At 34.6% G+C, this 8,583-nt stretch overlaps 1 long non-coding RNA gene across 1 annotated transcript in view; it reads right to left on the bottom strand.

Moving 5' to 3' along the window:
- Window positions 1-964: 964 nt before the first annotated feature.
- Window positions 965-8,583, bottom strand: part of LOC104651245 (uncharacterized) — a 30,228-nt gene continuing 22,609 nt past the window's right edge. Inside the window, exons 4-5 of the long non-coding RNA XR_744738.2 lie at window positions 3,144-3,252; window positions 965-2,956 (exon numbers count right to left, since the gene is read on the bottom strand). This is a non-coding gene — a long non-coding RNA (uncharacterized LOC104651245). The remainder of the gene's footprint in view (window positions 2,957-3,143; window positions 3,253-8,583) is intronic.

Below are 8,583 nucleotides of genomic sequence, written 5' to 3'. Positions count from 1 at the left end.
TTGAATTAGAGTTTATTTTAATTGGCTATTTTGTTCTAGAAAACCTGAGTTGTTCTTTACAGGAACAGACAGGTAAGACACACACACATACACACAAGTCGGATACAAAAATCTAGTCATAATCAAGTTCTACAGTTTTTGTTGTGGAACCCACTTACAGAAAAAAAAAATGGCCCTTCTTATCCATGAAGTCACATTCTGAAAAGACTATATTTACTTTATTATTATTATTTTTTAAATATAGGATCCCTCTCTGTCACTCAGGCCAGAGTGCAGTAGTGTGATTATAGCTTACTGCAGCTAGGAACCCCTAGTTTCAAATGATCCTCTCACCTTAGCCTTCCAAAGTATCTAGGACTACAGTATACACCATGATGCCTAGACAGTTTTTAATTTTTTTCTTAATATTACTTTGATTTCAATAGTTTTTGGAGTACAAGTGGATTTTGGTTACATGGATTAATTATATAGTGGTAAAGTCTGAGATATTAGTGTTATAACCCAAGTAGTGTACATTGTAACAAATATGTAGTTTTTTAACCCTTATCTTCCTCACTCCCTCTCCCTTCTGAGTTTCCAAAGCCCATTAAATCATCCTGTATGCCTTTGCTTACCAATGGCTTAGTTCCTACTTGTAAATGTGAACATACAGTATTTGTTTCCATTCCTGAGTAACTTCACTTAGAATAACGGCCTGCAGCTTCATCCAAGTTACTACAAAACACATTATTTCAATCTTTTTAATAGCTGAGTAGTATTCCATAATGTGTGTGTGTGTGTATGTATATATATACATGTGTAATATGTATATATAAAATAGCTGAGTAATATTCCATAGTATGTGTGTGTATATGTATATATATATATACACACATATATACATATACACACATATATATATACATATACACACATATACACACATATATATACATATATATATACATATACACACACATCACATTTTCTTTAGCCACTTATTGTTTGATAAGCACTTAGGTTAGTTCCACGTCTTTGCAGTTGTAAATTGTGCTGCTATAAACATAGTTGTACAGTTGTCTCTTTGATATAACGACTTTTTTCCTTTGAGTAGTCAGTAGTGAGATTGCTGAATTGAATGGTAGGTCAACTTTTAGTGCTTTAGGAAATCATGCTCTTTTCTATACAGGTTGTACAAATTGACATTCCCACCAGCAGTGTATAGGTATTCCCTTTTCACCACATCCATGACAACATCTATTGTTTTTTTCATATTGTTGTCCTTTTAATAATGACCATTCTTGCAGGGGTAAGGTGGTAGGTATCTCATTGTGGTTTTAATTTGCATGTCCCTGATGATTAATTATCTTGAATATCATTTTTCACAAGATTGTTGGTCATTTGTGTATCTTCCTTTGAAAAATGTATATTCATGTCATTTGCCACATTTTGATGGGATTATTATTTTTACTGATTTGGGTTCCTTGTAGATTCTGGATATATGTCCTTTGTTGAATGCATAGTTTGCAAATATTTTCTTCCACTCTGTGAGCTGTTTACTCTGCTGATTATTTCTTTTGCTGTACAGAAGCTTTCTAGTTTAATTAGGTCCCATTTATTTATATTTATTTTTGTTTCATTTGATTTTGAGGTCCCAGTCATGAATACTTTTCCTAGGCAATGTCCAGAAGAGTATTTCCTGGGTTTTCTTCCAGAATTTTTCAAGTTTCACATCTTTGGTTTGAGTCTTTGATCTATCTTGAGTTGATTTTTGTATAAGGTTTATTCCAGTCTTATTCTTCTTTATGTGGCTTAACAGTTTTCTCAGCACCAAAAAAAAAATAGTGTGCCCTTTCCCCAGTTTATATTTTGTATGTTTTCTCGAGGATTGTTTTGCTGTATTTGGGATTTATTTATTGGCTCTCTATTCTGTTCCATTGGTCTATGTGTCTGTTTTTGTACCAGTACCATGCTGTTTTGATTTATGTAGCCTTGTAGTACAGTTTGAAGTCAGGTAATATGATGCCTCCAGATTTGTTCTTTTTGCTTAGTTTTGCTTTGGCTATGTCAGCTCTTTTTTGTTTCACATGAATTTTAGGATTGTATTTTCTAATTCTGTGAAAAATGATGTTGGAATTTGGATGGGAATTGCACTGAATCTGTAGATTGATTTGGGTAGTATGGTCATTTTCATGATATTAATTTTTCCAATATGTGAACGTGAGTTGTGTTTTCATTTGTTTGTGCTATGATTTTTTTCAAACCATACGATAATCTCAATAGATGTAGAAAAAGCATTCAATAAAATCCAGCATCCTTTATAATGAAAACCCTCAACAGACTAAGCATAGAAGAGAAATATCTCAAAATAATAAAAGCAGTATACGATGAACCCATAACATCATGCTGAATGAGAAAATGCTGGAAACATTCCCCCAAAAAATGAAACAAGACAAGGATGTTCACTTTCACCACTTCTATTCAACCTAGCACTGGAAGTTCTATCAAAATGAATCAGGCAAGAGAAAGAAATAAAGGGCATCCAAATTGGAAAAGAGAAATTCAAACAACCACTGTGTGCCAATGATATAATCCTATACCTAGAAAATCCTGAATACCCCTCCAAAATACTCCTAGATTTGATAAATGAATTCAGTAAAGTCTTAGACTACGAAGTCAATCTACACAAATCAATAGCACTGCTATACACCAATAACAACCAAGCTATAAATCAAATTAAGGACTCAATTCCTTTTACAATAGCTCCAAAAAAATAAAATACCCAGCAATTTACCTAACCTAGAAAGTGAAATATCTCTAAAAGAAGAATTTTTAAATGTGTTTTATAGAGACTGGTCTTACTATGTTGTTGCCCAGCTGGTCTAGAACTTCTGGTCTCAAGTGATCTGGATCCTCCGTCCTTGGTCTCCCAAAGTCCTGGGTTTACAGATGCAGAACTCCATATGGTCTGCCAACTCTATTGTGGGAAAAAAAAAATCTATCAATAAGTGGGCCCCATGCAGTTCTAACCCACTGGTGAAGGGTCAGCTAAATACATTTGGACAAATAGACATACAAATGCATAGGACTATCACTAAAATATTAAAAACTGTGGAGACACAGAGAAGACGCATCTACTTCTACCAAGAAAGCTGAAAGGTTACCTGAAATAGGTGATGATCCAAGTGCATTGGTTCTGTTTGTCTCTTGAAAATGTGTAAGTGAGCTAGAAGAGTCCTAGGAATAGGATTCCATTCATTGTCATTGATTGAGCTGTAAACAAGGAAAGGAAACACACAGTGGCTTCATACAGCATCTTTCTGGCATAAACGTCTGATGTTTATGATGACGGCAATTTAGATATTTAAAAAAGAGGTTAGAATAAACAGAGATAAGTGATATTAAACATTTCATATCAGTACAATAGAGAAGACATTTCAATAGCTTTCAGATATACCTCATTATACCTCATTCAGATATAAAAGTGGTGTGGGGCAAAAACATTGTTATATAACACAATTCGATACACTAACATGCTTATTTACAAAGAAAAATGTAGATACATGAATTCAGAGCGAACTAAGCACATTATATTTCAAAAAAAGAAAACTTTACTAACATCACCTTATTTGATTATTTTCCACAAGTCTACTAGGTAGCAGGAACATAAAATTAAACAAGATAGACATGGTTCCTCCCTTCACAGAGCTTACATACAATGGACAAAATAGAAGACTTAAAAGGCAATTATAATAGATTATGCATTATTGCATTAGAAATGCCTTGACACCCATAGACTGGGAATAATTACAACTATTACTGAAATATGTAGCAGTAAAAGAAGGCAATTATCAAAACTAACATAAACAGGACGTAAGTCCCTAGGAAATTCTTCAGAAGACTAAATACTATAAATGGGGCTTACTCTATGATTATATTCATTTTTTTTATTTCATCCATATGCTTTATATATATTTTAAAGCAGGAAGGTCAGTGAGCCTTCCCTGGAGAGTTCTGGCTAAGCTCTATTTGCACTATCATCAGAAAGGCAATGCTGTCATGCAGATGGCCCCCTGGTCTGGGCAGCTCGATGAAAGTGCCTTTGTGTTCCTAATTAACAAGTGAACAACTGTGCCAATTGCTTTGATACATTTGAAACCTTCTGTTCTCAGACTTTTGATGAGCTGTTTACTCAGAAGCAGTACCTGCCTGCTTATTGGCCCCAGCATACCACTCCTAAAGGGCAGAGATATAGTGAGATTGACGAAGATTCCTCTGTGCAAAGGAAGATCGTCAAGAAGTGTAAGCCACATTCAGATAGTCCACTTTAGATCTCACTGATGGAAGAATAAAGTCTATGACTATAAAGTACAAATATTTCTTCACAGTAACTCAATATATGCAGAGCTCACAGTTCAGTAATGAGCTGCCACACTAAGTTGTTCTTTGATTATAGGAGTTCCCAAATCTGTAGCAGTGTTTAAAAAAGCAAGGTTTCCAGGATCTTTACTCAACTCTTAAAAAAAATAGTGGTAAAGTAGATGCTGGCACAGAGAGTAAATTAGAACATCAAATGATACTAGAATAATAAATGTTAAAGTGTATGCCAAATTATATTTAGCATGCACAATAAAAGATATGTTAATGAAGCCCAAAGCCCCAAACCACTTTGTGCATATAATTGTGTGAAATGTAATGGGAGGAGCAAATGTTAGTAGCTTTTAAAAAATTTTCTTGACTGAGTGTACTGTAGATAGTATCAAGGCCATGCTATAAAATAACTACCCTTTTGATTTATAAATGCATCAAATTAAAGCAAATGACATTTTAAAAATTAAAAATGACAAGTCCTCAGGCATATATTTAGAAAGGCTTTTTGCATATTAGAAAGATAGAGTTCTTCAGCAAAACTAGTGGTTATTAAGAGGAAGGGAAAAAAATGATGTCAATGTCTAACTCTGCAACAGATTTGAAAAGTAGCCAACTTTTTTTTTTATTCCTTAGATGTTTAAATTATCTCAGCTTCAGCACTACTGACGTTTGGACTGGGTAATTCTTTCCTGCTTGAAACTCTCCTGTGCATTGTACAATGCTTAGCAGCACTTTCAGCCTCTATTCACTTGATACCGGTAGTACTACCCTAAGTTGTGACAATTAGGAATGTCTACAGACATTGGCAACTGTATATGAGAGCTAAATTGCTTAGAGTTGGGAGCCGCTGGTTTTAATTAGAGACAAAGTAATTTCAGTTGAAATAAGATGGTGTAGAATTTTTTCTGCTTGCTCGTTTCCTCTCAGTACAACTGTCAACCCCTTAAATGACTTAAGAGAAAACCAAGGATAAGTAGGGTTAGTAAGAGGAAGAAAAAGGGTAGGGAGTCCAGGACTGGATGAATGGTGTAGAAGCACAACTCTTATAAAATCCCATCCAACAGATGACAACCCAAGCCCCATACTTTCCACCTCCTGATCAAGCAACCAATGGTGGATAAGGTAAGCTTATTCCTTTCCAAAACTCAACAATACAAGGTTATTCTACAAAGCTAACAAGGAGAATCAGTGATCCAAATGCCATGCTGACCCTAATAAGCCAGGGAAAGAGTCCTCGTTCCACAATGGGACTTCATTTGGAGACATTACATAACTAGGGTGGGGCACCAGATAACAGCAATGATGTCCTGTCACAACAAGGCACCTGGCAGCATTAGAGTGAAGATAATAGGAGACAGAATATGTAAACTTGAGGAAAGATTAATAGAATTTACCCAACCTGAACAAATGAGAGGAAATAGACTAAAAACAAAAAAAAAAAGAAAGCACAGGGCCTCCGGGACCTGTGGACAGTAAGAAAAGATCCGTCATTAATATCATCAGAATTCCAGAAGGAGAGGACAGAGTGGAGTCGAGCATATCCAAAGGAATACAAACAAAACTTCCCAAATTTGTTGAAAGGCCTTAAGCCAACATATTCAAGATGCTGAGCAAAGTTCAACTGTATAAACTCATAGAAATCCATACCAAGACACATCATAATCAAACTTCTGAAAACAAAGGACTATGGAATAACCTTGAAAGAGGCCAGGGAAAAATTACCTATAGACAGATAGCTATTCAAATAATAGCAGATTTCTCATCTGAAACCAGGGAGGCCATAAAGGTGTGCCATAACATCTCTCAAGTTCTGAAAGAACTATGAACCGCTAATTTGATGCATTTAGAAATAAATGGAAAATAATGACATTATCAGAAGATGGAAAACTAATAAAAGAATGTTTTACTAGCAGATCTAAACTTTAGAAAAGGCTAAAAGAAGTTCTCACAGAAACAAAATGAAAATGGTGGAAAGTTTTGAAGCAGCAAGAAAGACGAACAGAAAGAGTAGAAATATTGGTAGATAGAATAAACTAGTGATAAATTATTGTTTAATATATAGAAAGGTGGATAAATTATTTTAAAGCATAGCATAGTCCAAATTTAGGGCATGAGATAATGTGAGAACTAAAAAATGCCTCTTTGCAAATCCTGTAAGATACAACTTGATCTTTTTAAAAGAGAAATTATTTATTTTTAGGTAATTGAATCACCAAAAAAGAGATCATTGGGTTTCTTATTTCCAGGAAGAACTAAATGAGTCAGAGTTTAACCAACAGAAGTCTTCCCTGAAATTTCAAAGCATTAGCCATGATTGAAAGATTGGAAATAAAGACATCTGTGACCAACACAACCTGGCACAGACTGGATAGGGAAATGAGGTAAACAAGTCAACAATATTTGGCTCAAGAATAACATAATAATGATGACAATGACATCTGTGTTTTTCATTTTATGCTTCAGAGACTTTGTAATTTTTGCCTTTATCTCTCAAAAAAATATTTTATTTCTGAGCCAGTCCTGGCTCCTCAGAATCTCTTCTACTTTCTGTTTGGTATCACACAGGGCTTTTATATTATGTTACCTTGGGCTCAGGTCAGCCAAGGGAAAGCACTGATGGTATTTTATGGGATAGAGGGAAAGAAACTAGGTTAACACTTTCTCCCTCTTTGTTGTGGGATTATTTTTCTTTTGACATACATTCAAATAAAAGCTGAAATAAGTAAAAGTATACTTGTTAAAGTAAGAAAATGTAAATGAGCATGACCTATTATTCCAAGACCAACTATTCCCACACTGGGATAAAGTTGGCTCTCAAAACCCAAATGCAAATGCCTTGACTGAATGAACTCATTCTGTACCAGGGTCAGTGAATTCTGATGCCTGGAAAGTCCACATCAAATAATATCTATGGATTTTAGGGACAGTTTTTATCACTCAGACACCAACCTCATACCGACATTTCCCATCATGTGACTTCCACAAAAACAATAGAAATCCTTTGTTATTATGACTCAACTGATAACTAAAATGTATATTGGCTTCTTTTCATAGTATTAATATATTAAGTAGAATAACTAAAACATTGGTGTTTTAAAATACTCATTCCTAAATGAGCTACTTTGAAAGTTTTAAGAAAATAAATACATGAAAAAAGAATTTAAGAGCATATGGACCTACACCAAACCATATAATGTGGACATCCTACATTGTACTGGGACAGAGAGCTGATAAAACGTAATAAGGTACTAATACAAGATCAGTGTGACTGAGTTACTTACATGTATAAGTTTGTGAAAAGCTCCTAGTGACTAAAATACATTTAGGAAAATAAAAAATAATAAGCTATAATTTTCTTAAACATAGCATTTTAATAGTTAAATGATCAAGATGACTGGTACATCATGCATAGCAGGATAGCTTTTGATATCTTTATCAGAGTATTCCTCTCTGTGTTCCAGACTTCTGGGATCAAAGAACAAAAAAGAAATGACAACTCTAACAGATGAATAGGTGGATTCTGTGTTGGCAAATTCTCCAGTGAGCTTTACTTTCTCTCCCCTCACATCTTCTTAGAGACTTCTAATTACTCTCTACTGCTGTCTCTCATCCCCTCTCTTCTGTGCTGCAAATGCTATTTCCATTTTGTCAGCATTTAACTGTTTGACTCCTCATCTTGAAAAACTCCCAATCCTTTCCTTGAACACACATTCCCATATGACTACTAGTTACTGCCCTAGTTTTGTTCTTCCCATCATGGCAAATTTTATTGAAAACATTTGTTTCGCCTGGGTAACAAGAGCGAAACTCCGTCTCAAAAAAAAAAAAAAAAGAAAAAAGAAAAGAAAACATTTGTTTCAATGCTGTCCCCATTTCCTTGACTTCTCTTCACTCTACAGTCAGCTGCAGTCTAAGTTCGTTCATGTCACTTTAATTAAATTGGATCATGGAAAATTATAATTATCTCTTTATTGCTACATTTATTAAATATTGAAGTGTCTTTACCTTACTTAAACTTTGGAAGCATTTGGTGTTATTGACCTATCTCTAACTCCTGAAATGCTTTGCCCTTGGTTTTCATTATATAATAATCTTCTTCCCTCTCTATCCCTCTTTTCTTCCTCCTCTCTCTCTCTCTCTCACTCTCTCTCTCTCTCTAAATATTTCTGCTTAGATTTCTTTGAGAGATTCTTTACCTCTGCATATTCTGTAATTCCTGATGTTACTCCAGAG

Source organism: Saimiri boliviensis, chromosome 16, assembly GCF_048565385.1.
Source record: "Saimiri boliviensis isolate mSaiBol1 chromosome 16, mSaiBol1.pri, whole genome shotgun sequence".
NCBI classification, from domain to species: Eukaryota; Metazoa; Chordata; class Mammalia; order Primates; family Cebidae; genus Saimiri; species Saimiri boliviensis.
This window is presented reverse-complemented; position numbering and strand designations above follow the sequence as displayed.